The sequence below is a fragment of the Dipodomys merriami genome, unplaced genomic scaffold (assembly GCF_024711535.1).
Source record: "Dipodomys merriami isolate MVZ:Mamm:240054 unplaced genomic scaffold, mDipMer1.0.p SCAF_1970, whole genome shotgun sequence".
NCBI lineage: Eukaryota > Metazoa > Chordata > Mammalia > Rodentia > Heteromyidae > Dipodomys > Dipodomys merriami.
The window spans coordinates 50,216-78,070 of record NW_027203349.1 but is presented as its reverse complement, the minus strand read 5'-3'; the positions used below and the strand labels follow the sequence as shown (position 1 = coordinate 78,070).

The window sequence follows — 27,855 nt, the reverse complement described above, 5'->3', positions numbered from 1 at the left end:
CTACTATTCCTTGGAATTTGCCCATAAATTCAATCGAGGATTTTTGTGTGTGTACAGAATTGTCCCCATACATATTTCATGGCTAGTTTGTGTGTGAAGGAAAAATTCTTCAGATTGGAAAAGAATATGCCAGTTTATGTTTCACCTGTTTGCAATGGCAAAGAGCATGTCTTTGCTTCCCAGTTGATTGCATGTTAATGAGTCTGGGTAGTTTTCTGTTGTGTTTCTCATGGTAAAGATTTGAAGCTTGGAGTGAATGGGAGGAACAGCTACATTTAAAGCACATCTAAATAGGCCACAGGTCTTCACCCACTCTTCCTGAGCCACGTGCCTTTGAAAACTTGCAGAGTTTGGTCCACATTCTTAATGACTCACCTCCTGTCTCCTCTTGGCCCTCCCATCCATGTTGTTCAGCTTGTCTCTCTCCAGGTGTTTTTTATTTTTTTTTTGTACCTAGCTGTTTGCAGATGTGGGTAGGTAGGATGCAGACATGGTCATGCCTGTGGCATGGTGTCTCTTTGGAGCACCTACTGAAGATGTACAGAGAGCTTTCTGAGCAGAGACAATGGGTGTTGGCTGAGGGTACCACCTCCCTGACCTTAAGTTTGGTGACAAGTGGAAACCATTTCCTCTGGCTTGTCAGCTGCTATCAGAGTTGAAAAGAGGCTGCACTCACGTTGGGAGGCAGATTCTGTGGCTGACTGCACAGGCTGCCTTCCCCATGAGATTGTGTCTAAAAAAAAAATACCTCCAGCGACAGGCAGGCATATGCTGGTGCCTTGGTGTGAAGGAGCTCGCACCTGTGTTTCTTGCTCTTCCCATCCCAGTTCTGGAGTGAGGGGTTAAATGATCCCAGAAGCCCTGCCAGGTTTTGATTTGCTATTGTCTCAGCTTCCTCATAGGTTGTCTTTCAATGGGACTAACAGGAAGTGGCCAGGCAAGATACAGCTTCCAAGGACACATTCCCAGCCACCCACTTCCTCCACCCAGACCCCGTCATTTCCACCAGCTCCCAAGGGTCTAATCAAATCCTGAATCCATCAATAATCAGATCCACTGATCACATCATGATCCGATGAATCCACTGATGATCAGATGTACACTGATCACATCATGATCTGATGAATCCATTCACGATCATCACCCTGATATGATTGGATCATTTCAAAATCCATCATTGACATGGGCAGAAGTGAGCCTCCCCAGTCTCCCCCAAGTTTCTCCATCCAGTCAAGTTGACCAAACAATCAGGGCTAGGACTTCTCAAGCCCTATCACTGGGAGAGGAGGGAGGGGACGTGGGAGTGGTGATGAGGAGGATAGAGAAGAGGGTTTACAAAAAATGGTGTTCAGTAGACAGAAGTGGAGGAAAAGTCCTGGAAACATTTTATTAAGAATTAGGAGACAAAACCTATAGATTCAGAGGCAAGTCAATGACAGACTGGTGGGAAGTTAGGGGGCAGAGGGTCTGCAGGTCTGGAGTCCCAGGCACTGAGCACAGGGGCAGGAAGGCAGGACATCATGTCTAGGGGCATGGGCCAAGATGGACACTGCAGTCCAGAGTGAAACTGCTCTAGGCCTCCCTGAGAAGGCAAGGAGAGGAGTCTATTCTACACAGCTCTCCACCACATGGAAAACATGCGTGTGAGCAGCTCAGGCAGCCAAAGCCATGTCCCACCCCACTTGAGATGGAGGACTGCTGGGGATCTATGGAGGACTCTTCCAAATGCAGCCCCGAAGGCCAGCACGGCAGCTGCGTCCCAGCCAGGGTGCCCTGCTAAGCCTTTTCCATAAGAGCTATTGGTCCATTTGGCTGTCCTCAATGTATTACTCGGTATGTATTGATAGCACAATTGTCAGCCCAGCAAACATTTCCCATTTTAATAGTTCACATGAGATGCTTCATTATTGATCTTACAGCACTAAATAAAAATCTCCTTTGTCAAGGGAACATGAAATGGCTTTTAATGGACACAGCCAAATACCTGCTACTAGTTATGGGAAGAAAAATAATCAACCTGATAGAGGAGATTTGGCTTGGGGATTTTCTGGCCTTTTGGTGACACTGGATATTCCTTCCCCAGCCGACCATCCAAAGGCTGACTCTCAGTGAGAGGAGAAAGAGGAGCCATTGGCCCGAACTTTGCAATGTGCAGGTGGAATGTTTTCTATGCCTCATCTTCCATAGGTCCCCCCACCTCCGTTACAGCCCCAAATGCATGATTCTATCCCCAATAAAAGCAGCTAGGCACTGCAGACATTAACTTCTCACTCAGCCAAAATCTGTTAGTGGATGGTTCCAGGATAGATCCTTCCACTCCTTGGGTTTAGAGCTCTGAGTCCCTATCTCTGTTGTCCTCTTAATTTGATCAACTGGTGCATTAGGACTGCAACCAGACATCTCTGCCATCCCTTTATGTCATCTTCTTCATCTGGGAAGCATGAATAGGGTCCAAAGGCTCCTGGGTTGAAAGCTTGCTGCCATCTGGAGATGAGAGAAATGATTGGGTCATAGAGGTTCTGATTCCACCTATGGGCTCATCCACCAGACATCATAGCTGAATGAACTGTCAGGAGGCAGGGCCTTGATAAGTGATTGGATTGTGAGGGCTCTGACTCTACCAATGGGTTCATCCATCCAGGATGTCACAGCTGGGTGGGATCTGGCTCCTACTTGAAAAACAGGGATCAGGAGGCTCACAATTTAAAGCTAGCTCAGATACACACACACACACACAATTGCAATCAATAAGCAGGTTGTAGTGGCAGCTATGCATGTGGGAGTATCATACAAATAGGAAGTTCACACCAGCCCTGGCAACATGAGACCCTATTTCAAAAGTAAACACCCCATCCTTAACCTAAGCAGTAAGAACTGGGACATGGCTCAAGTAGAGCATCTGCTGAGCAGGCGAGGCCCTGTTCAAATCCTAGTACCACCACAATATAATAATAATAACTTAAGGTACCCTTGGAAAGTCTTGATCGATGTATGTTCTTCCTGGACATCTCCCCTGGGCTCCTCACTGAGGATAGGGGACAGCTTGATTTTTTGAGAAGGGATTAAGAGTTGTGCAATCTCCCTGGCCTTACTAACAAAAGACACTGAGCAGATAAATTTTACAGCAATCAATCTCACCATTAACAAGTGGTAGCCATTTATCTCCATGATAAATCTCATCATTATAAATTGTTTCTACTCCTTATGGAGCTGTTGAGTCATAACTCAGAGCTGAGGCTACATGTGGGACTTACATAGGGCAACAACGGTCCTGGCACCTTATTTCCAAATGGAAGAAACCTGCCAAGGACTCTGGAACTTTACAAATGCAAATAGACCCCCTGAGGCAGGAGAGATGCAGAAACAAGGAAATCGTATCATTTTTAATGAATATTAAAAGTGTCAAACTCAGAAATCAGAAGAAAAAGTAGTTAGTACCCTTCTACCAACTCCATTAAGATGTCAAAACACAGCCAGGGCACCTGTGACTCACACCTGTAATCCCAGCTACTCAGCAGGCTTTAATATGAGGATCACGGTTTGAAGCCAGCCCAGGCAGGAAAGTCCATGAGACACTTATCTCTAATTAACCACCAAAAAGCTGAAAGTAGAACTGTGCCTCAAGTGGTAGAGCATCATCCTTGACCAAATGAAAAAAAAATAACTAAGGGGCAGCACCCAGGCCTTGTGTTCAAGCACCAGGACTGGCACAAAGAAGGAGGAAGAAGAGGAAGAGGACAAAGAGCAGGAGAAGGGAGGTGAGGAGGAGGAGGAAAGCTCCAGTGACTGAGGGATCCTGTATAGTTCAGACCAGAGGCAGGCTCAGCTGACTCCCTGACAGAAGGATGTTTCAGACTTTCATAAGTAGCCCAGACTGTCCTAGAACTCTTGATCTTCCTGCCTCAGCCTTGCAAGTGCTAGGATTTCTGGTGAGTGCTATCAAGCACAGACCTGCCTCCCCCCCCTCTTCCTCAGGATGGGTCACCATAAGCAGTGAGACAGGCTGAGCCCATTCTAGCACCATCAGCAAGCGGCTCCGTGAGCTCCCAGGGAGGAGAAAGGATAAAGTATGAAGGTCACTTTGGACCCTGGATCTCCCAAGGTCACACAGTGCTTAAACCAGAGTCAGGGCCCCCCAACCACAGCACCAGGAGCCCCACATTCCATAGGGCCACTAGTTCCTCTGAGCCAAATAAAGACATGTAGCGAAGGGCAGAAAAGGGATGTCTGTGTCAGGTAATGGATAATGACAGCTCTTCTGTATGTCTTCGGCCATCTTTGGAGAGAGATGTTTGCTTTAGGTTCAACAGAAAGAATCAGGGCGGGAGGAGAGGAGGCAAGCAGAGGCAAAGCAGGGCCTGGTCACCAGTACGTTCAGAACTGGCCAAAGGTGGCTTCAGAAGTGGACTGACAGTTCGTGGTCTTAGGAGAGGTCAGGTGGTGATCCATGGTCTCAAGAGGGGTCAGGTGATGAGCAGCTGCACCTGGCTCTTCGGATGTGAGGAGCCAGGGCCCTGCTGGTCATTGTGAAGGATGATGCCTACCAACTGCCATGGCCACGGTGCTCCAGAATCTATACCCACTGTCACTCCATGGCCACACTCTCCTAACTCCTGACCCACTGCCATGGGTCAGTCAGAGCACTTCTGATTCCCCAAAAGGTGACCATCTTCCTTGATAGCTGTTTGCGGCCATGGGCTCTGACCACCAAGCTCACCCCAGTCTCAGCCCCCCTGTGTGACCCTGGTTCCCATCACCAACCCCTGCACATGGAGTTTCTTCTGGGCAGAGCTCACCCCTTCTCCCCGGGCAGTGGCTCCGAGGACCCCATCCGGGCACAATGGATACACTAAGCAGACACCGAAATGCATGGGCTGGTTTTCCACAGACCTCATTTATCCTAATGGAGCACTAATAACTATGTTTTAAATGTGAATACTGTACTATGTGTCTCCATTAGCTTGCTGTGAGCAGCGAGCAAATGAAGGACAGGATTTCAGGGCATAGAAGGATGGGGAGTAGAGGAAGAAGGAAGCCCCCTGGTGGGGGAGGGAGAGTCTCAAGAGAGCAACTTGGAAAATTCCTGGGTTTCATTACTCTAACCTCGGGGCCTCAAGGACCTCCTGTCCTTACAGGAACTGCCAGTCTCAGCAAGTTCTCCAGCTGCTGTTTCTTGAAAGTGCATCTTAATACCAAAAATGTCCCTTAGCAGGGCTAAGAACACAGAGGTCTCCAGGGGCCCATTCACTCACCCGCTGGCTTGGGGCTGGGGGGGCGGGGAGGGTGCTGTTTCATCTCTGCTATTGCATTAAAGCAGGTAGAAAAGAAAACGGTGGCAAAGAGTGGACCTCTGTTCTGTCTAACTGTGTGTGTGTATATGATTGCTCCCCACCCCATCACCCCAAGCAAAGCTTCATTACTTAGTGGGGATAAAAAAAAAAAAAAGCTAGATCAACCTAAAAATAGTCAATAATTACTTTGCAAATGGTTTCAGAGAGCAATTATGCCATTAGTCCAAGTGCCTTTGACTTCAACGAGTTCTCTCAGGCTCTCCACACTGGGAAAGGAGGCTCCAGAGGAGCATAAATGAGTGGCAGGAGACCACAGCATGACTGCCATCCCTACGTACATACACAGGGGCACAACATCCTGCAGAATCCCCCATGGGAAGGAGACCAGCAGTGGCTCCAAGTGACAGCCCAGTAGGGGTCTCAGCCCCTGGGAATATCTGGCCACAGGACAAAGAAGGTGCCATAGGTGCCCTGCCCCCAACACAACTCTTCCATCATCCAGTAACTGGTCTTGGCTGTTCCCACAAACTGAAGCTCAAATACGCACATATATATGTGTATATATATACATAAATATGTATATGGCACATACATATATATGTAGATATATATGCATATATCCTGTAATTTTGCAATTCCAGCCACTAGGGTGGTGGAGTTAGGAATTTGGCTCTCCTGAGACATAGACAGACACTGACACTGCTCACTGCTCACTGCCCCCAGAGCTCGGCACATGTGGCAGGATGGGAGGGATCCAAGCAGATGTTCACCCCCTGCATCATGGGCAGGGAGTTTGTTACATGGAGTACCAACTGTTGAATGTTGGGTGCTACAATCATAGTATCTATTTATGTGGTAATCTCCAATCATGCATCTACCTAATCAGTGCAAATAAGGTGGCACAACCACACTACCTTGGCTACTAAGATGGGAGCCTATCACCACCAATCCATCCACCCACCCATTGATTGGTTTGGGCTAGCTGTCCTCTGGAAACCAGTGTTTTACACCCCAGATCCAAACCACAAGAGCTCCACTCCAAATAAAGGGACACGGTGAGGGGCATGTAAAGGACAATTCTTCCATGGTGGCGATGGGGTGGAAAACAGCTTGGGCACATCATCAGCTATTTTTGGGGTACAGACATTTGCCTTCAGTTAAATAAGGAGACTTTGGCTGGGAATGTGGCTTAGTGGTAGGGTGCTTGCCTAGCATGCATGAAGCCCTGGGCTTGATTCCTCAGTACCACATACACAGAAAAAAACAAAAGCAGTGCTGTGGCTCAAGTTATAGTACACTAGCAAAAGAAGCTCCAGGACAGTGCCCAGGCCCTGAGTTCAAGCCCCAAGACTGGCAAAAAATAAAAAATAAGGAGACTTGAGGACAAAGGTATGCCAAGTTAAAATGGCCACCAGTCCCTGTGTGGCCTAGGTGGTGATCATTCTGGTCCTTGTTTCTGGTGGATTCTGGAGAGGCATGATGGCTGTCTCAGCTGGTCAGGATGAGCATATCCTGTGTCCTGTGGGGTGATCTGTCCTGAGGAGCTCTGCTGGCCCTCAGTGGTGGCTTCATCCCTTGTCAAATTATCAATTTGTCTGGTCCTTCCTGAACCCTAAAGTGATTGCAAAGCAATGGCTGGAAAAATGGTTCAGAGCAGAGACACATACAACATGAGTTAGAGGTATGAGACTCTGCCCCCACTTTTAGTTCATTTGTGGGCCCAACAAAAGTGGCTTTGAAGCAACTGTCACTTGATGCACAATGAGAATTAGTCATTTTTCTTTTTTCTTTTTGGCTGGTCCTTGGGCTTGAACTCAGAGCCTGGGTGCTATCCCTTCACTTTTTTTGCTCAAGGTTAGTGTTCTACCACCTGAGCCACAGCTTCACTTCTGGCTTTTAGGTGGTTATTTGGAGATAAGAACTTCATGGATTTACTTGCCCAGGATGGCTTCGAACTTCGATCCTCAGATCTCAGCCTCCTGCATAGCTAGGATTACAGGGCACCAGGGCGAGCAGAATCACACACACACACACACACACACACACACACACACACACACACACACACACACACACATTTAAATGGGCTTGTCTGAAATGTTTTGCGGGCCATACTGAGGTTGTACTTAGGGCCTCATGCCACACCCAAGCTCTCTTCACTCCAATTATCTTTGAGATGGGGTCTCAACCAATCAGCTGGCCTGTCATAGTCAGTGGCCCAGGCCATGCAGGCCACTTCCCAAACTCCTGAAAACCTCCTTTAACCCTCCACGGACACCATCTGAGGGCTTCCTATACCGAAGAAACTGATCCTTTCTCTCTCAGCTGCACATTTGAGTGATCAAGCTGAGCAGGACTCAACTTCCCACAGCTCCATGGAAGGCAGCCTGGGAGACTACTTCCCACCAGTGGCCTCAGAGGGGCCCTGAAGCAGCAATGCCCTTCTGGCCACACCCCCACACAAACCCCTCTGAGAATGTCTCTTTCCCCTCCCTGTCAAAATCCTCCTGGGGCTTCACAGGAAAACCCTCCAGGGGCTTGACTTGTCAGTGTGAGCTATAATCCCAGGCAGGCCTGGAGTCTAAGCTAAATTGCTCGTGCCACTGTGATGATGAACTCATTCTGCAGGGAATTGGAAATCAATTTTTGTCATCATCCAACAGAGTTCCTTTATCAAGCAGTTCCTGATAATGCAACCGACAAGGAGCTGAAGGGAAACATGGAAATGGGGGGAGGGGCGGGAGGAAACAAGCCTCCGTGTGTGTACATGTGTGTGCATGAACTGTATGTGTGTTTGTGTCTGTGCACATGTGTATATGGATGTATATATGCTCATGTGCATGTGTGCATGCTTGTGTGTGCATACATGTGTTTGCGTGTGCTTGCATGTTGTATGTGTGTATCCCAAAACACACCCTGATCCAATGCTATCCCATGTGCTCCTCATTCTCCCATCTGTAACATAAGACCTGAGGCAATTGGCCTACAGGATGAAAGGTTTCTTTTTGTTCTGGCCCACTTGGCCCTGTTGCTTTGGGTTGTGGAGGGGTAGAACACCTGGTGGAGATCACCAGGTGGGGCAAAATGGCTTCACCCCCACTGGAGACAGACAGAGGAAAAGCAGGGCCAGGCCCCTAACAGCCCCTGCCCGGCCAAGTTTCAATGACCTCACTTCCTCCCTGTGGACCACGCCCCCATTAGCCTTCCTTCTCTAGGCCACACCCCTATGGCCTTACTTTCTTCTCTAGACCCCAATGCTCTTACTTCCTCCCTCTAGGCCACGACTCAAATGCATGGGGTCTCTAGGCCACTTTTCCAATACCATCACTTCCGCCTCTAGGCCGTGCCTCTTACAGGTTCCACTGCCTGCCCATGGTGTGGGGCTGCTGGCCAAGCTGTCAGCCCTGGGCCTTTTCGGGACTGGGACTCAGGCCTTGCCCAGACTCCCCAAGGGGCACCTGGGTCTTGTGGCCCACGCCCAGCCCACCGCAGAGCTGGTGTCTGGAAGCCAGCTGGGCTGCCTTGGCAAGCATCTACGCCCCATGCCCCACTGCTCCTGGGAAGCGGGGCAGGGCTGGACGCCAACTGTCTGGGCCCATATCATTTCAACTATCAGCTGAGAACCCTGAAGCCCAAGGCCAAGACATCAGCCAGGGTCAGCCAGGCTAGGAGCTGCAGGGACAGTGCCCAGGCGCTGAGTTCAAGCCTCAGGACTCGTCCCCATCCCTCTGTGCCCACAACTAATCTTCCCTAAGGTTCATTAGCTGCTGCACTTGTTACACAATCCTCGTAGAACTGTGCTCATAGTAGGTCTGCAAGGAATATCCATGACTCAATAAAGAAGAGACCAGGCTGCAAAAATAAAAAATAGCAATACACACAGGGCCAGGGCCAGCCTTGGCTGTTCCACCCACACACCCACACCCACACACCCACCCACCCACCCACCCACCCACCTACCCACACACACACACACACCCACACCCACACACACACCCACCCACACACGCACACGCACACGCACACGCACACGCACGGCTAAGCCTTCCAGCCTCCTGAAGCAAAATTTGTAACCCAATAATGTCAGCCCCAACAGGGGGGATGAATTTGATCCAGGAAAAATACCATCCCTGGCAACCCTGAAGAATATTAAGGTCTTAACAGCCCGCGGTTTAGAATTGTCTTGAAAGGCAAGCTGGAAATAATTACACACCTGTTACTCAAAACTCAGCAGTAAAAAGGAATTTACATGAGTGCATAAATTACCTTCCCAGCGATATAAATTAGGATTTGAGTGCAGGCTGAGATTTCCCAGGATGTCAAGCAGCTGGGGCCCATCCCCCAGGCACCAGAGGACCTCAGCTGAGGGGGGATCTAAAGGCCACTGTCACCAGCCCTGCTGGAAGGTTCCATGGCTCCACAGACCACCCTTGGAGAGGAGTGCTGGCCCCGAAAGTCCAGCCTGAGCTTGGCAGAGAACAAAGCAGTCTTCTTCCCTCTCCTCCAGTCTCCCTTGGACAGAGATTCCCCCAGGGTTTTTTACAGCTCTATGTTCACATTATCTACACTTCCCTTACGGATGCTGGGGACTGTTTCCTGTGGTTCGAGCTACCATGATGATACATGAGGTGGGCTGGTTTAGAAGACATGGAAGTTTCTTTCTCCAGCATTCAAGGTCAAGGGCAAACTTGCTGCACCAGGCCATGGCAGAAGATGCCAGATCAGAGAGCAGGACCTAGGTGAACCTCAACCTCAGGAGCCCTCCTGCCATACCTGACCAACTCTGTTCCATTAATCCACACCACAGACCCACTCTCCTCACTTGGGATTCAGTTCCCACCTTCAAACCTCAGCCATGACACCAACTGCCACTGGTCTGACTCGTGGCAAGCATGGACCAAGCAGTTTGGAATCCCAGACTGTCTTTGCAGGAGCTTTGGAGTCTGCAGAGGCATTTCCACTGGCCCTCCTTGGGTCTGCAGGAAGCATTCCCATTGGTCCTCCTTGGGTCTGCAGGAGAAATGCCCATTGGCCCTCCATGGGTGAACAAGAGGTATTCCCATTGGCCCACCTTGGGTCTGCAGAGGCATTCTTATTGGCTCCTCTTGGGCACACACCCACCTCCTGGACCACTCTTTTTATTGTTTGTTTGTTTATGTGGTGCTGAGGAATGGAACCCAGGGCTCATGCAGGCTAGGCAAGTACTCTACCACTGAGCCACCTTCCCAGTCCCCAATCACTCTTGAGAGGGGCTGGAGTGCTGTGATTGGCTGGGCTTAGGTCACATGCCCCTCACTGGTGATGCTGGTGACGGGAAGAATGGTTTTGTGCCACCACAAAGGTGAAGAAAGGGGACAGGACAACACCCAGAGGAAATGGGGCTGGGCCAGAGGCAATGGTGAAGCCAGGTGTTCGGGGCATCAGTGAAGAAGGCAGCACAGGCCTCTACCCTGTGGCTGGGTCCTTCCCCCTGCCATGGCCACAACCTGGGGCCTGCCTGGTCTGAGGCAGCCAGTCTCTCTCCCAGGGAGCCTGGTGAGTCAGAGAGTAGCCCTGAGCTTGGGCAGGGGGTTTGACCTTCAGCAGATCCTCAGGATGCCCCGGGACAGAGCCACTTGGAAGGCCATCCAGGTAAGCCCAAGGCCCTGTATGCATTGCCAGTGGAAGGGCAGACCGTGGTGTGAACTTCCTGGGAAGCTCTGCACAGAGCTGGGGGCCTGTGAGCTGGGTCCAAAGGGGCAGACTGGACGTCTTAGTAGGGGTTACTTACAGAGCAGGAGACAGCTATGAGCCCCTAGCCTGTACCACCCAGAGAGTCATCACGAGGACCCTGGAAGACAGACACACATATACTACTACCCCTAAATTCTCCTGTGACTCTGTCTTTAACAGAATCTAGGTCAGAGCACCACCTAGTGTCAAGCCCGCAGAGTAGCTGCAGGTGGAATATGGGATGGCCTGCTTGCACCCTGCTTGCTGTCACCCAGGATCCAGCCAAGGGAAGGAGGTCTTGTGTGCTGCAGTTCACCTGGTCCAACAGCTAAGTAATGACTTGCTACAAGATGGTGTTACTCTAACTCCAGCAAGGACAGGACCTATACACCTAGAGATCAGTGCTGTGACCTGGAGCTCAGCACTCCTCATGGATAAACAAACCCCTAAGGGTTCACCTAGCCTCACAGAACAACCTCTCTGGGAAGAGAAGGCTGGATGGTGAATCCAAATTCAGAGGTGCAAGATAAGCAGAGCTTAGTTAAGGTCATGCCAAGGACATGACTGCAGTGAGTCTAGATTCCTTCCTGAAACCCATCTGCAAAAGGGGAGAGGGGCTGAGCACATCAGGGCACACCTGTCATCCCATTTACAGAGAAGACATAGGTAGAAGGATCTCAGTCGGAGGCTGACACTGGGCAAAATTGCAAGGACTTTCTGAAAAAGTATCTATAGCAGCTGGGCACTGGTGGTTCAAGCTTTCCATTCTAGCCAATCAGGAAGCTGAGATCTGAGGATCACGTTTCAAAGCCAGTCCGGGCAGGAAAGTCCGTGAGCTCTTAACTCCAATGAAACAACAGGAAGCCAGAAGTGGTGCTGTAGCTCAAGTGGTAGAGTGCTCACCTTGAGCTGAATAGCTGAAGGACAATCCCCATGCCCAGAGTTCAAGCCCCACAACTGACCAAAAAAAAAAAAAAACTTAATTAAAACTGTTGCTGGTGTGCCAGTGCTTCCTGCCACCATCCCCAGCCTTCACCCCACCAGTCCCTAGAGAGATACCAATTATCTCCCCGGAGGATGTGAAGTGTTCAACACGCTCTCTCCTAAATGACACGAATCTTTAACATATTATACCTAAAAAATAAATTCATATAGCACTTTTCTGAGAAAAAGAAATGCTCCAAGTTTGGATGGATGGATGGATGGATGGATGGATGGATGGATGGATGGATGGATGGATGGATGGATGGATTGTGGACAGATGGAGGATGAATTGATGCATGAACGGATGGTAAAGAGGATAAGGGATGGAGGGTAGAAAGATGGATGATAGATGAATTGAGTGGGTGAATGGATGGATGGGTGGATTGTGGATGGATGAGCATGGATGATAGATGGATAGATTGGGTGGGTGGATGGATGATGTGTAGATATTGGATGGGTGAATGGATTATGGATGACTGATGAGTAAATGGGATTGGATTAATGATGGATGGATGGGTGGATGGACAGATGGTGGAGAGATGGATGAGGGATGGATGGGTAGATAGATGGATGATGGATGGATGAATTGACGGGTGGTAGATGGAAATATATTTGGTCTTTGCTCCTCTTAGCACAGAACTTCAAAAATCTTCTTTAAGAAGATATTAAAGTGAATCATGTTTTGATGGTGAGATTCTTACTAAGCCATCTTGACAGGATTCTTGCTATATCTGGGTGATGTAAGGATGAGCAAACCACCTGGAGAGACTTCAGAAAAGCCCCTAAACTTTGGTGCCATTGGGTTATTATGGGGGAGCACTGCCACCTAGTGTCCAAAGAGGTGAAGAGCAGGAGCCTGAAGAGACCATGAAATGGTCAAAGCAGGGTGGTGGCCCCACCAAAAAATCTAATGATACACTTCTTGCCATGTTGTGTGTGTGTGTGTGTGTGTGTGTGTGTGTGTGTGTGTGTGTGTGTGTGTGTGTGTGTGTGTGTGTGTGTGTGTGAGTTCTGAGCCATGAATTCAGGGCATGGGTGCTGTTCCTGAGCTTTTGTGTTCAAGACTAGTGCTCTACCACTCAGTCCACAGCTCCACTTTCAGCTTCTTTGGGTGGCTAATTGCAGAAGAGTCTCACAGACGTTCCTGCCCAGGCTGGCTTTGAAAAGTGATCCTCAGATCTCAGCATCCTGAGTAGCAAGGATGACAGAAATGAACCTTGCTTTTGCCACCTTTTAATATTTGCAATTGGTTACATTTTTTATTTACTTTGTTAATTTAGAGGTGATATACAGTGGGATTACATTTACATTCACCAGGTAATAAATACATTTCCTTACATAGAGTATCATCTGTTTCCCTCATCCTCTCCCATTCCCTCTCTTCTATCTGCACCCACGAGTTGCATAGTTGGCTTTCATCCATGTTTAGTACACTCCACTGCCACACTTTTTCACCCTTTTCCCTCAGATTCTATGCCCTCCCCTCCCTTTCCACAGATGTTCATGTGAATACACTATCTATAAGGTAAAGAACACAGAGTCATCATATAAATAAAAAAACTAAGAAAAAAGATAGTTATTTCCATATCTTTGGAGTTCATTTCAGTATGTGTATTATATAAATAAAAAGAGGTGCTTGGGTATTTGAGACTAATAGATTATAGGAGAATTATTTCATAGTCTATGAGATCTGGTTCTATTAAATATTGACCCATGTATCTTACAATAAATATATATTTTAAAAATGACCCATGGCAGCTTTAGAATGTCCTTGTTTGTGATCATTTAGGTAAATGCCCAAAAGTGGGATTGCTGGGTCATAGGGAAGCTCTATGTGGAATCTTTTGAGGAACCTCCATACTGCTTTCCAAAGTGGTTGAACAAGTTTACACCAGACCAACAATGCAGTAAGGTTCCCTTCTGTCCACATCCCTCCAGCATCTGTTGTTATTAAAGTTCCTGATTATAGCCATTTTAACTGGGGTGAGGTAGACGAGCAGAAAAGATCAGAAAAGTTGATGTTATGCAAAATGACTCCAAGATAAGGATTCAAATGTTTTTTTTTTTTTTCCTTTCTTGGGATTGTTACATAAGATGAGTTCTTTATTGCTTTGTACGTCCCTCCCCCACAGTATAACCCCTGCTTTCACTCTATTTGATGTTGGTATAATTTGTGAAGAGGAAAGGAAAAAACAAATCATTTAACTCTGGATACAGGAGGACCCACTGCTACAATGATATGTACAAGTCGTTATGTTGAAAAATGAACTTTACAACTTTGGCTGGTGTGGGGGTGGGGGAGTAGGGGTGTGGGGGTAAGTAGGGATGGGAAGGGGAAAAAGGAGGAGGCAACAATTCTTGATAAGAAATGTACTCGTTACCCTGCCCATGTAATTGTAACCCCTCTGTACAGCATTTTCACAATAATTTTAAAAATGACCCATGGTTTGCCTCATTTGTAAGAACTACAATATGTCTATGATATTCTGTAACAAGCTCTCAATACCCCAAATTGCTAAGTGCATAGGACCACATATAATGAAACATAACAACATGAACTCCAGGAATCAGAAAGAAGAGGCTCTTTTCATATCTTGTATGTAGTTATTATTTTTTTCCTCTTATAGTTTTCTGTACCTTGTGTCTTTTATATAAATTTATTCATTCTTTGGAAAAGAAAGGGAATCACAGAAAAAGCAGGACAAAGGATGAAGTAATACAACATTAATACTCACTTGGCACTAAGTTGGAAATGAACCTTACAACTGTGGGGAAGGGGACTAGGGATGGGTAACATGGAGAAATAGGGATGGGTTAACACTATTTAAAAACAAATGTATCCATTACCTTACTTATGTAAGTGTATACCCCAGATCATCATCTTTTCAATAAAGATAAAAAATTTAAAAAATGTTTTCCTAAAAAGTCAATTCAGCCAAAGGACACTGGATGGAATCTGCACAAGTTAAAGTAACAAGATTATTGCATGCCAAATTCAGTGCCAGAGTTCTTTTTTTTTGGGGGGGGGTCCGGTCGTGGGGCCTGAACTCTGGGCCTGGGCGCTGTCCCTCAGCTCTTCAGCTCAAGGCTAGCACTCTACCACTTGAGCCACAGCACCCCTTCCGGCTTTTTTCTTTTTGCGTATGTGGTGCTGAGGAATCGAACCCAGGGCCTCTGGCATGCAAGGCAAGCGCTCTACCACTGAGCCACCTTCCCAGCCCTCAGTGCCAGAGTTCTAACAGGCACTAAGTATCCTGGTGCCAGTGGCTCACACCTTTAATCCTAGCTACTCAGGAAGCTAAAATCTGAGGATCACCATTCAAAGTCAGCCTGAGCAGGAAAGTCCATGAGACTCTTATCTCCCAAAAAACACCAGAAAATGGGAAGTGGCACTGTGGCTCAAGTGGCAGAGCCCTACCCTTGAGCTGAAGAGTTTGGGTCAATGAGGCCCAGAGTTCAAGCCCCACCACTGACAAAAAGAAAAAAAAAAAAAGAAAACTGGTACTAAATAAATACTAGAGCCCCTAATTCCTTTGAGGTCCTTTGATACCCTCTTGTTACATGCGATCTTTGGGGAATGATACTGTTTTCCAAAACAGTGGCTCATGGGTCATCGGAATCAAAATCATATGAAAAGCTTGTAAAATGAACATTGTCTCAGTCCCAGACAAGAGATGCATTTGTCTGTATCTAGAGAAATAACCTCTCTGTAACAGTCTGGATCTTAGACTCCCTCTGCGTTCCATTACTTCTGGTTGGAGCTGTACTGCAAAAGATGCTACTCGCTGAGCAAGCCATTAAGAACAGTGTCTTCAAATTCACACATTATGGCTGTCCTCATGAGCTACACTCATATGACTGAGATTTCAGAGGCCAGAGAATGACTAAGATACAAAAGCAAAAACTTTTGGCAGGAAAAACTCATAAATACACAAAGTCCTCTACAGACAGACAACAGGAAAAGCTGGAAGTGGGAATACTGGGTAAGGCCTTGGTCCTTACACACCTTACACAAGAGACCAACACAAAACTGAGGCTAGGAAGCACTGCTCTGACAGTTCAAATCAGCAGTTTACAAGAAGTGGCACTGTGGCTCAAGTAGTAGATTGCTAGCCTTGCACAGGACAAGCTGAGGGACAGCGCCCATGCCCAGAGTTCAAGCCACATGATCGCCAAAGAAAAAAAATCCTCTGTTTACTCACACAAAATGAGATGCTACTTTTTTTTTTTTTTTTGTGGCTCAAGCGGTAGAGTGCTTGCTTTGAGCTGAAGAGTTGAAGGACAGTGCCCAGGCCCAGAGTTCAAGCGCCACAACCAACAACAACAACAACAAAAAAGAAGAAGACCACTGAGGTTAAAAGTCGATATAGAAGCCCAGCAATGGTGGCTCACACCTTATATAATCCTAGCTACTCAGGAGGCTGAGATCTGAGGATCACAGTTCAAAGCCAGCCCGAGCAGGTAAATCCGTGAGACTCTTATCTCCAATAAACCACTAGAAAACAGGAAGTGGTGCTGTGGCTCAAGTGGTAGAGCTTTTGCCTTGTGCTGAAGAGCACAGGGACAGCTCTCAAGCCCAGAGTTCAAGCCCCATGACCAAACAAAAAAAATCTATAGAAAGAATTATCAAATGTGATTATAGACCAGGCACTGATGGCTCACACCTATAATCCTAGCTACTTAGGAGGCTGAGATCTTAGGATCATGTTCAAAGTTAGCCCAGGCATAAAAGTCACCAGGAGACTTTTATCTCCAATTAACCACTCAAAAGCCAAAAGTGGCACCATGTTAAAGTGGTAGAGGACTAGCTTTGAGGCAAAGAGCTCAACGACAGCACCTAGGCCCTGAGTTCAAACCCCACTACCAAATAATTATAATAATAATAATAATAACCATAACCTAAATTGCTAACAAAAAGCAATATTGCTTTACAAACACTCATCTGAGCCAGGCACCGGTGGTTCACTTCTGTAGTCCTAACTACGTAGGAGCCTGAGGTCTGATAATAATAGTTCAAAGCAAGCCCCACAAGGAAGGTCTCTGAGATGCTTATCTCCAATTAACCACCTAAAAACTAGAAGTGAAACTCTGCCTCAAAGTGGTAGAGTACTGGCCTTGAACAAAAAAGCTCAGGAACAGTTCCCAGGTCCTGAGTTCAAGACATGACCAATGACCAATGGAAAAAGAAAAGAAAAGAAAGCACGAGAGACAGAAGGGTAGGGAGGAAGGGAGGGAGTCAGGAAGGGAGGGAGGGAAGGAGAGAGGGAGGGAGGGAGGGAAGGAAGGGAAGAAGGAAGAAGGAAGGGAGGGAGGGAGGGAGGGAGGGAGAAAAATCTCATCTAAGCATTTTAAACATATAAATTTAATCTTCTTTCTTTGCCAGTTCTAGGACTTGAACTCAGGGCATGTGCACTGTCGCTGAGCTTCTTTTGCTCAAGGATAATACTCTATCACATGAACCACAGTACGACTTCTGGCTTTTTCGTTTATATGGTACCTGCTGAGGGATCAAACCTAGGGCTTCATGCATGGTAGGCAAACACTCAACCATTAAGCCACAGTCCCAGCCTCATAAATTCAATCTTTTTAACACTGCTAGATAGATACCTGTTAGAGAGATACCATTATGACCCTGATTTACAAATCAGGAAAATAAGGTCATTTGCCCTACTTAACAGGACTAATATTAGACAAATTGAATTCATACTTCACAGTTTGGCTCCATGATATGTCATTTTAACCTATAATGCCTTTCTGGAAGAAAAGAAATAATTAAAGGAAATAAAAGTAGACATTCTGAAGAAAATAATTCAATGTGTGTTCAATGCTGAAAAATATCAGACAATGGAGTTGGGAGAGACCCTCCAGCCAGGTGCCAGTGACACACACTAAATCCTAGCTATTCAGGAGGTTAAGATCCAGATCATCAAGGTTTGAAGCCAGCGTGGGGAGGAAAGTCCTAGAGACAACATCTCCAAAATAGCCAGAAAAAAGCCAGTCTGGAGGCATGGCTCAAGCAGCAGAATGCCAGCTAAGCATGCATAAGGACTTGAATTCAAACCTCAGCACAGATAACAGTTCCTCTAATGAGAACTGTTTAAACTCCAAGTCTCATTCAAGCCAGGCATCCTCCCACTTAAGCTATACCATAGATGGGATCACAGATATGCACCACCATGCCAGGCTTATTGACTAAAAAGGAGTGGCACTGTGGCTCAAGTGATAGAGTGCTAGCCTTGAGATGAAGAGCTGAGGGACAGCGCCCAAGTCCAGAGTTTAGGCCCCACTACTGGACTCAAAAAAAAAAAAAAAAAAAAAAAGAATCAACTCAACAAGAGAAAGAACATGTCAACATAAAGATTGGGGGGAGGGGTATGGTCATGGGCCTTGAACTCAGGACCTAGGCATTGTCCCTGAGCTTTTTGTGCTCAAGGCTAGAACTCTACCACTTTGAGCCACAGCTCCACTTGCAGTTTTCTGGTGCCTTATTGGAGTTATCTCATGGCTTTTCCTGTCCAGGCTGGCTTCCAATCATGATCATCAGATCTCAGCCTCCCAAATTGCTAGGATCACAGGTGTGAGCCACAGGCCCCCTGCTGACATAAGAATTGTATCAAATGTTCATAGAAGTCAAAAGTGGAAACAAAGCAGAGGCCTGGTGGCTCACACCTGTAATCCTAGCTACTCAGGAGGCTGAGATTTAAGGATCGCTGTTCAAAGCCAGCCCCAGTAGGAAAGTCCATGAAACTCTTATCTCCAATAAGCCACCAGAAAACCGAAAGTGGTGCTGTAGCTCAAGTGGTAGAGCAAGCTTAAGAGTTGACGGACAGTGCTCAGGCCCAGAGTTCAAGCCCCATAATTGACAAAAAAAAAAAAAAAAAGTGGAAACAACTCAAACACCTACTAACTACTGAATAGATAACCAAAATGTAGTATATCCATACCATAGAATGTTCAGCAATAAAAAGAAGTAACATTTTAGCCGGGCGCTGGTGGCTCACGCCTGTAATCCTAGCTACTCAGGAGGCTGAGATCTGAGGATCGCGGTTCAAAGCCAGCCCGGGCAGGAAAGACTGTGAGACTCCTATCTCCAATAAACCACCAGAAAACCGGAAGTGGCGCTGTAGCTCAAGTGGTAGAGCGCTCGCCTTGAGCTGAAGAGCTGAGGGACAGCGCCCAGGCCCAGAGTTCAAGCCCCATGACCGACAAAAAAAAAAAAGAAAAAAAAGAAGTAACATTTTGATACAGGCTACAACATGATAAAGCTCAAGAATATGTCCAGTGAAAGAAGACAAATACTACATATTCCATGATATGAATTAGAATCTGTTAAAAGACAAATGTATATGTTACTGGTAGTTTAAATAATTTTTTTTCAAATTCTAGAATTATGAAGAATACTGTAGCCACTAATAATATGAAAGATTTCTAGTCATTTTCCCTTTCCTAACTAAAAAAGAATGAAACTAATGTGAACTATTGTACCATTAATATATTAATACTTTTGTAGGAAAAAGTCTGGACAAATATTTCCCAAAATATTATTGGCAGTAAACTCTAAGAAGTAGGATTACATTCAAACATGTATACCATCTAGATCTATCCTTGCCAAATTAAGTATGAGAAAAGACTATCCCCTCCCAACCCTCATGATTCTTCTGCAGTTTGTATCTGCCATTACTGTGGTTTAAACTCAGGGCCTTTCAGCATCCCTCAGCAATCTCCTCCTCACACTGGTAATATATTACTTGAGCCATACCTCTGCTTCCAGCTTTTTGCTGGTTAACTGGGCGGGGTAGGGGGAGGTTGGGAAGGTATGGGAAGGGGAAACAAAGGAGGAGGCTACAATGCTTGATAAGAAATGTACTCATTGCCGGGCGCTGGTGGCTCACGCCTGTAATCCTAGCTAGTCAGGAGGCTGAGATCTGAGGATCGAGGTTCAAAGCCAGCCCTTGCAGGAGAGACTGTGAGACTCTTATCTCCAATAAACCACCAAAAAACTGGAAGTGGCACTGTAGCTCAAGTGGTAGAGCGCTCGCCTTGAGGTGAAGAGCTGAGGGACAGCGCCCAGGCCCAGAGTTCAAGCCCCATGACCGACAAAAAAATAAAAAGAAATGTACTCATTATCTTGCCCATGTAATTGTAATTCCTCTATACAGTGTTTACAGAATAAATTTAAAACAAATAAAGAATATAAATAAATAAACGTCTCATGGATTTGACTTCCCAAGCTGACTCTGAACCACATTTATCAGATCTCAGCCTCTTGAGTAGCTAAGATAATAGACATTAGCCACTTGCACCTGGCTTGTAGAATATCTTTTTTAAAAGATTTTATTTATTTATTTATTTGTTTGTTTGTTTGTTTGTTTGTTTGTTTGTTTTCGGTCATGGGCCTGAACTCTGGGCCTGGGCCCTGTCCCTGAGCTCTTCAGTTCAAAGCTAGCACTTTACCATTTGAGCCCCAGCGCCACTTCTGGCTTTTTTCTGCTTATGTGGTGCTGAGGAATCGAACCCAGGGCCTCATGAATGCAAGGCAAGCAATATACTGCTTAGCCACCTTCCCAGGCCCTAGAATATCTTTTAAATAAATTATTTTGAAAACAGAATTAAATATACAGAATATAATCCCCAATTATTTTAGATTTAGCAGAATTTTTCTGTTATGTGACTATAAAAGTTCTACATAGCCAGGTGCCAGTGGCTCACGCCTGTAATCCTAGCTACTCAGGAGGCTGAGATCTGAGAATCCACGGTTCAAATCCAGTGCAGACAAGAAAGTCCATGACACTCTTATCTCCAATTAACCACCAAAAAAACAGAAGTGGTGCTGTGGTTCAAGTGGTGGAGCACTAGTCTTGAGCTGAAGAGCTGAGGGACAGCGCCCAGGCCCAGAGTTCAAAGTCCCACGACTGACAAAAAAAAGTTCTACATATATAGGTTCAATTTCTGTACTTACCTTTTTTAAAACTATATTTAATAGAAAGTTAAATTCTCCTCAAGGGCCCAGTTTTGTAATACCTTAGAATACTGTACTCCACCTACCATAGGTGAATGAACTAAAATTAATCACCTTACTCAAAGGTATAAAGGAATCTATGATACAAAAAAGATGAAGCAAGCTGGGCGCTGATGGCTCACACCTGTAATCCTTGCTATTCAGGAGGCTGAGATCTGAGGATCTCGGTTCAAAGCCAGCCAAGCAGGAAAGTCCATGAGACTCTTACCTCCAATAAACCTCCAGAAAACTAGAAGTGGTGCTGTGGCTCAAGTGGTAGAGCATTAGCCTTGAGCTGAAGAGGTGAGGGACAGCACCCAGGCCCAGAGTTCAAGCCCCATGGCCAACAGAAAAAAAAATCTCATTCTACCTTCAAATGATGCAATTAAATGCATCTTCTCAAAATGTAAACTGAGAGATAAAGTACAAGAGCAATTAACAGTAGAGCTAAAACTAAAAGAATGCTTAAGCAGAAGCAATTAGGGCTACTGAGATGAACAAGAGAAATTAGAATCACAGACATTATGGCAAAATGAAATAATGGCCAAACCCAAGTGGAAATAAGCAGAGACACAAGTAAAAGATTTAGAGTAATGGAAAAGAACAACCAAAGCTCTAGTCTCAGGACAAACTTCACATACACAGAGTTAATAAAGTTCACAAAGAAGCATAATAATCCCTATAGAATCTCTGGACCCAGAGCTATGTTTATAAGCCATCATCCTGTTTGCTCCATTTCAAGATATTTTTACTTCCTTTATGCTTCCATCAAAATTCTTCCAATTAGCTCTGACAGTCACAATTACTTGTTCCTTGCAACGAATAGCATTTTTCAACTAAAAAAAAGAGACTGGAGGCTTACCTTTGAGTATCACCAGTGGCACTATTTGAAGAGTTTACACTCATGGTAAGTCTTGCAACTCCTTAAAAATACCCCACTGTTTCTTAATGATATAGTTCTTTATTGGCGATTGAAATTGTTCAAGATGTCTGTGTTACAGGTTAGGTGGACTAAAGTCTGTTAATATAATAAACAATACAACAGCAAGTTTATATTTGAATCCTGAAAGAACTGATTATTTTCCTTTGGATCTATAGGCTGGTTGCTAATTTTTTTTAAATTATTGTATAACAAACAAGGGATTTTTTATTTTTTTTTATTTATTTTTTTTTTTGGTCCGGTCGTGGGGACTGAACTCTGGGCCTGGACACTGTCCCTCAGCTTTTTCAGCTCAAGGCTAGCGCTCTACCACCTGAGCCACAGCACCACTTCCAGCTTTTTACTTTTTGCTTACGTGGGGCTGAGGAATCGAACCCAGGGCCTCATGTATGCAAGGCAAGCGCTCTACCACTGAGCCACCTTCCCAGCCCCACAAGGGATTTTTTCAAAGAAGGGTTTATTTTTATAAAGCAGCAGGCACTGGTGGCTCACACCTGTAATCCTAGCTAATCAGGAGGCTGAGATCTGAAGATAAAAATTCAAAGCCATCCTGGGCAACAAAGTCCATGTGACTTTTTTTTTGGTCGTGGGGCCTGAATTCTGGGCCTGGGCGCTGTCCCTCAGCTCTTCAGCTCAAAGCGAGCACCCTACTACTTGAGCCATGGCGCCACTTCTGGCTTTTTCTGCTTATGTTGTGTTGAGGAATCAAACCCAGGGCCTCATGCATGTGAGGCAAGCACTCTACCATTGAGCCAACTTCCCAGTCCCATGAGAATCTTTTATCTCCAAATAACTACCAGAAAAACTGGAAGTAGCACTGTGGCTCAAAGAGGGAGAGCACTAGCCTTGACCAAAAGAGTTCAGGGACAGCACCCAGTACCCAAGGTTAAGCCCCACAATGGACCAAAAAAAGCATTGGAAGCAAAAATGACGAAAACATTAAAAAAAAAACCCACAAACATGATCCTTCTTGAAAGAACAGGTATTTACTTTTAATATTTTATAAGAAAAGTTATCCAAAAAATAATAATTGTGGAAAAATAATAACAAATTATGTTTGAACTTGGAAATGGAATATGTAGTACCCAACTGCAGGACAGATAATTCTATTTCTTTTAAAAAAAAAAAAAAAACAAGCAGCTACTCCTAATGAAGTTTTTTGTTTTGTTTTGTTGGTTCTGGTCCTGAAGCTAAAACTCAAGGCCTGAGTTTTTGGGCTCAAGGTTAGCACTCTACCACTTGACACACAGCTGCACTTCCAGCCGTTTTAGTGGTTAATTGTAGATGAGTAACAAGTCTCCTGGCTGGATTTGAACCAAGAGAGTCAGATCTCAACCTCAGGAATTGCTAAGATTACAGGCATTAGTCACCTACTCCCTCTGCCCAACCAGATAGTTGTAAAACTATATTGCAACTGAAAAGTCCAAACCACTCCCAAATAAAAGGTCCAATGGTGATTTGTGGTTTCTTTTATTCAGCGTTCCTCAATAGAAATTAAAAAAAAAAAACATGAAAAAGAAATAAAACAAAAAGGGGCTGGGAAGGTGGCTCAGTGGTAGAGCACTTGCCTTGCATGCATGAGACCCTGGGTTCTGTTCCTCAGAACCACATAAGCAAAATGAAAAAAGCTGGAAGTGGCGCTGTGGATCAAGTAGTAGAGCACTAGCCTTGAGCTAAAGAGCTGAGGGCCAGCTCTTCCGGTCGTGGGGCCTGAACTCTGGGCCTGGGCACTGTCCCTCAGCTCTTCAGCTCAAGGCTCGTGCTCTACCACTTGAGCCACAGCGCCACTTCCATCTTTTTTCATTTTGCTTATGTGGTGCTGAGAAATCGAACCCAGGGCCTCAGGGATGCAAAGCAAGTGCTCTACCACTGAGCCACCTTCCTAGCCCTAAAAATTTTTTTGAAAAGCTAACAATCCAATAAAATATACAATTTAAAATGCCCCCTTTTTTTTTTAATTCAGCAAGTCCTGGGAAAGAAAACTACAGTTATCTCTCTCGACAGGTAAACTCTCACTGATAAACAAAAATAAAAAACAAAAGCAAGAAAATTCAGCTGACACTGGTGGCTCACTGATAAGAGGACAATTAAAATTTAAAACCATCCTGGTCAGAAGTCTTTGAGACTGCATCTCAAAAAAATAATAATAAATGAAAGATTGAAATTGGGGCTATGTCCATTTTACTATATGGGCCATGTCCATTTTAATATGCTAACTGCTAATTCTGCTTCTGTAAACCTGCTTGCGCTAACACTGACTCTTCCCCTCCCAGAAATAAGTTAAAAAGTTACAAAGTCCAGATGCAGGCCGGCCCAGGGACAGGGTCTGCAAACATAGATATGTTCTTCTAACGCCCTGTTTAGAAACTCTCAGCAAGGGGGCTCAAAATAAAGACCATCTGGTGAGCCCAGCAAACTAGGGAGCCTGTAACTATGTGGACTCCCCTCCAGAGAAGCCTCCCCCCCCCCCTTAGGGAACCAACTAGTTTTCAACAAGTGTTACAAAACTTCCTGTGCAGAGCTGAGCCAATCCTGGGGAGCCTGGGGTCTTATGCTAATCCTGTGGTTTTTGTCTTTAAAAGTGCCTGTAACCTCTGCTCGGGGCTTCCAGTCTGCCTTCGACAGGGAGACCGTTTGCACAAACACCTAATAAAATCCTCTTGCTTGTTGCATCTGCTGGTTTGGAGTCTTGGTTCTTGGGGTGCCCTCCCGTTGAAGAAAGCATCCCAGTGAGTCTGGGGTCTTTCAATTAAAAAAACAGCAAAAAAGGTAGGGCCAAGGCTCAAGTGGTAGAGGTCCATATATGAACAAGAAAGCTAAGTAAGAGCAACAGGCCCTGAGTTCAAGCCCAATACCAACATAGAAAAGAACAATAATGATTAACTCTCTTGATCATAGAGATATCTCTATAAAAATCTTTTTTACTAATGTGTACAAAAGGCCTTCTTCATAAATTACCTTTTAATAATATAATCTACGGTAATTTTCAAAGGCCTTCTTGCAAAAAGATAAAAGGAAGAAGGAGCCAGGTGCTGGTGGCTCACGCCTGTAATCCTAGCTACTCAGGAGGCTGAATAGTTCAAAGCCAGCCTGGTCAGGAAAGGCCATGAGACTCTTATCTCCAATAAACATACAGAAAACAAGACGTAGCGCTGTAGCTCAAGTGGTATAGTACTCGCCTTGAGGGGCAGTGCCCAAGCCCAGAGTGCAAGCCCCACAACTGACAAAAGAAAAAAAAAAGGAAGAAGGAAAGAGAACTTGTCACTTGCTTTAGCCTGCCTACTTCCTAGAAACCTCTTCTATAGGAGATACTTCAACTTATATAGAGCCAATTTACCTTACTTCAGTATTAAGGAATCTCTGGGTAAATATACTAAACAGAGAGAAAATAATTCACAGCATCCAAATATATGCAAATACTAATAAACCACGAGAACGTCTATTCACAGAAATCTAATATTCTAAGAAGACAATGGGTTTTTGTTATTAATTTTTTTTCATTTTTATCTTCTAATGATTCTACAAAAGGGTTATAGTTTTACATGTACATTTGTTTGTACACTGAGTCTTGATCAGTCACCCCTCCCATCACTCTGTACTACCAACCCACCCATCCAGCAGCCATATCAAGTTCCTGTCCTTCAGTTTTTATTACTTAACCTAGAACTCTGAAAAACATTATTCCTGATTAAGAAAGGGAACAGGTAAAACTTGAAGTGATTTGTTGAAGGGGAAAGAAATAATGAAATAATTATTGACATTTTGAACGTACAAAGACATCCTGAAGGGGCTGGGAAGGTGACTTGGCCATAGAGTGCTTGCCTCACATGCATGAGGCCCTGGGTTCGATTTCTCAGCAACACATAAACAGAAAAGGCTAGAAGTGGCATTGTGGCTCAAGTGGTAGAAAGCCCTAGCCTTGAGCTGAAGAGCTCAGGGACAGCGCACTGGCCTGGAGCTCAAGTATCATGGCCAACAAAAAGAAAAAAGAAAAAAATACATCCTGAAGACTAAAAAGAGGAACAAAATACCAGTGTGCTCTGTCTCTGCTCCCACTAAGCAAGCCTCAGAAAGGACCACTGGGGATTTAAAAAAATTATTCAAATAAAGAGACTAAGGAGAAGACACAACACAGTACCAAGAACTAAGTCTCCAGGCTGGGAAGGTGGCTCATTGGTAGAGCGCTTGCCTTGCATGCATGAGGCCCTGGGGTTCAATTCCTAAGCACCACATAAGCAGAAAACGCTGGAATTGGCTCTGTGGCTCAAGTGCTAGAGTACTAGCCTTGAGCTGAAGAGCTGAGGGACAGTGACCAGGCCTAGGGTTCATGCCCCACAACCTGAAAAAAAAAAAAAGTAAAGTCTACCACAAACACAAAATGTTCAAGAGTAATAGACTAATAAAATAGTTTGGCCTAAAAACGTGAAATATCAGCCAAAAGGTCAAAAGGCTGACAAATGAATGACAAATGATGAGGAATGAACGAATGAGTGAATGGCGTGGCTATGCCCCTAGGGGCTGACTGTGGGGAGGCGGAGTCCTACCTGCTCTTCTCTTCCTAGGATGCTCCTCCGAGATCTAGCTGCAGTGGGCCAGGACTGGCTGGGAAGGCTTGTCCCGGCTAACGATGGGGCCCCGCAGCGGCCCAAACCAGCCCGGGGACCCCCGTTCCCCCCACGGCTCCGCTCCACACCTCCCGTCCCAGTCGAACCCTTTACCTCTGGGGGCGTTGTGGTCCAGAGGTCCTTAGACCCCAGAGGCAGCTCCCAGCCTCCGAGTAGGAGGCCCCAAATGAAAACTGTTGGAACCTGAGGGCCTCTAGGAGCCTGGAGAGGGAGGGGGAATACCCCGCCCCCCGCAGCCCCCACTTCTGGGGGCTGAGCAAAGAAGGAACTTCCCTCACACACAGCTCCTAGGACTTTCTCGGGCCTTCCAGGCTATGCCCAAGTCTCACGTCCCGCCCCCCCACCAGCCATGGGGCCTGCCCTCTGCTCCCGCCGCCTGCCACCAGCCTCTAGCTTCCCGCTTCCCGCTGCCCAGTGCGGGCAGCTCCAGGATACGTACTCGGAGAATGCCGGGCTCTGATTGGGAGAGCTCACCCGCTTCAGCTTTGCCTTCGCCTAGACAGGCGCATGCACTGTTGCTGTGGAGGGGAAAGGAGAGGGAGGAGGCACCGATGCACCTGCACAAGGTGCGCACGAGTGATCCGGCACTAGGCTCTCCTCCTCCCCAAGCCTGCCTTCATGCTCACACTGCCTTGGCTCCGCAGGGGGTTCTCGGGTCACAGAGACTCCTGATCCTAATGGGAGCGCAGCTTCCCGCTCCTCAGCCCTTTTGCCAGCCTACTGAGTAAACATCACCGAAGCCAGAACCCAGCTCCTGCACCTTTACCCCAGCAGGCGAGCCTGGGGGCGCCCCAAACCCCACCCCAGTGCTGGGGGGGGGCGCAGGACCTCCAGGGACTTCTCTGGGGGGCTGCTGCATAGGTGGCTGCATTTCTCTCGCTCTAGTCCCCTCCTCCCATCCTCTTTGTATCCCAGTTTGGGGTGGGGAGATCAAAGGGGTTGGGAGCATGCAGGTGGATTCAGTGCATCTGTTGGTGCTCCTGTTATAAATAGTGTGTAACAGATCTCGATCTCTCTCGTATACACACACCTAGATAATGTGTACAGTACTCTGATTTCTCTTGTTAGCTGCTTCACAATCTGCCGCTGCTTTGGGGAGATTGGAAAACCAAATCCTCTTTTGTTCCTTGGCTTTTGAAAGCCTATTCCCCAATGAACAATGCAAATTGGCAGGATTTTGATTAATGATTGTATGCTCCTTTCCAAAAAGGTGTTTAACACAAAAAAAGCCTTTTATGTTAAACTATTCCGTGTCGATTGTCTTCAACCTGAAAGCAAGGTGTAGGGGTCGACTTTCCCCAGCTC

At 46.1% G+C, this 27,855-nt stretch overlaps 1 long non-coding RNA gene across 2 annotated transcripts; it reads right to left on the bottom strand.

Annotated features, from left to right (window-relative positions):
• Positions 1-1,319: 1,319 nt before the first annotated feature.
• On the bottom strand, positions 1,320-27,280 carry LOC138831455 (uncharacterized). Of its 2 annotated transcripts, none has more exons than XR_011373306.1 (3): positions 26,990-27,280; positions 21,848-22,003; positions 1,320-2,484 (listed from the first exon to the last, which is right to left on the bottom strand). It is a non-coding gene; the product is annotated as an uncharacterized lncRNA (long non-coding RNA). The 2 variants fall into 2 exon arrangements; XR_011373307.1 differs by lacking the exon at positions 26,990-27,280 and adding an exon at positions 26,470-26,785.
• Positions 27,281-27,855: the final 575 nt, after the last annotated feature.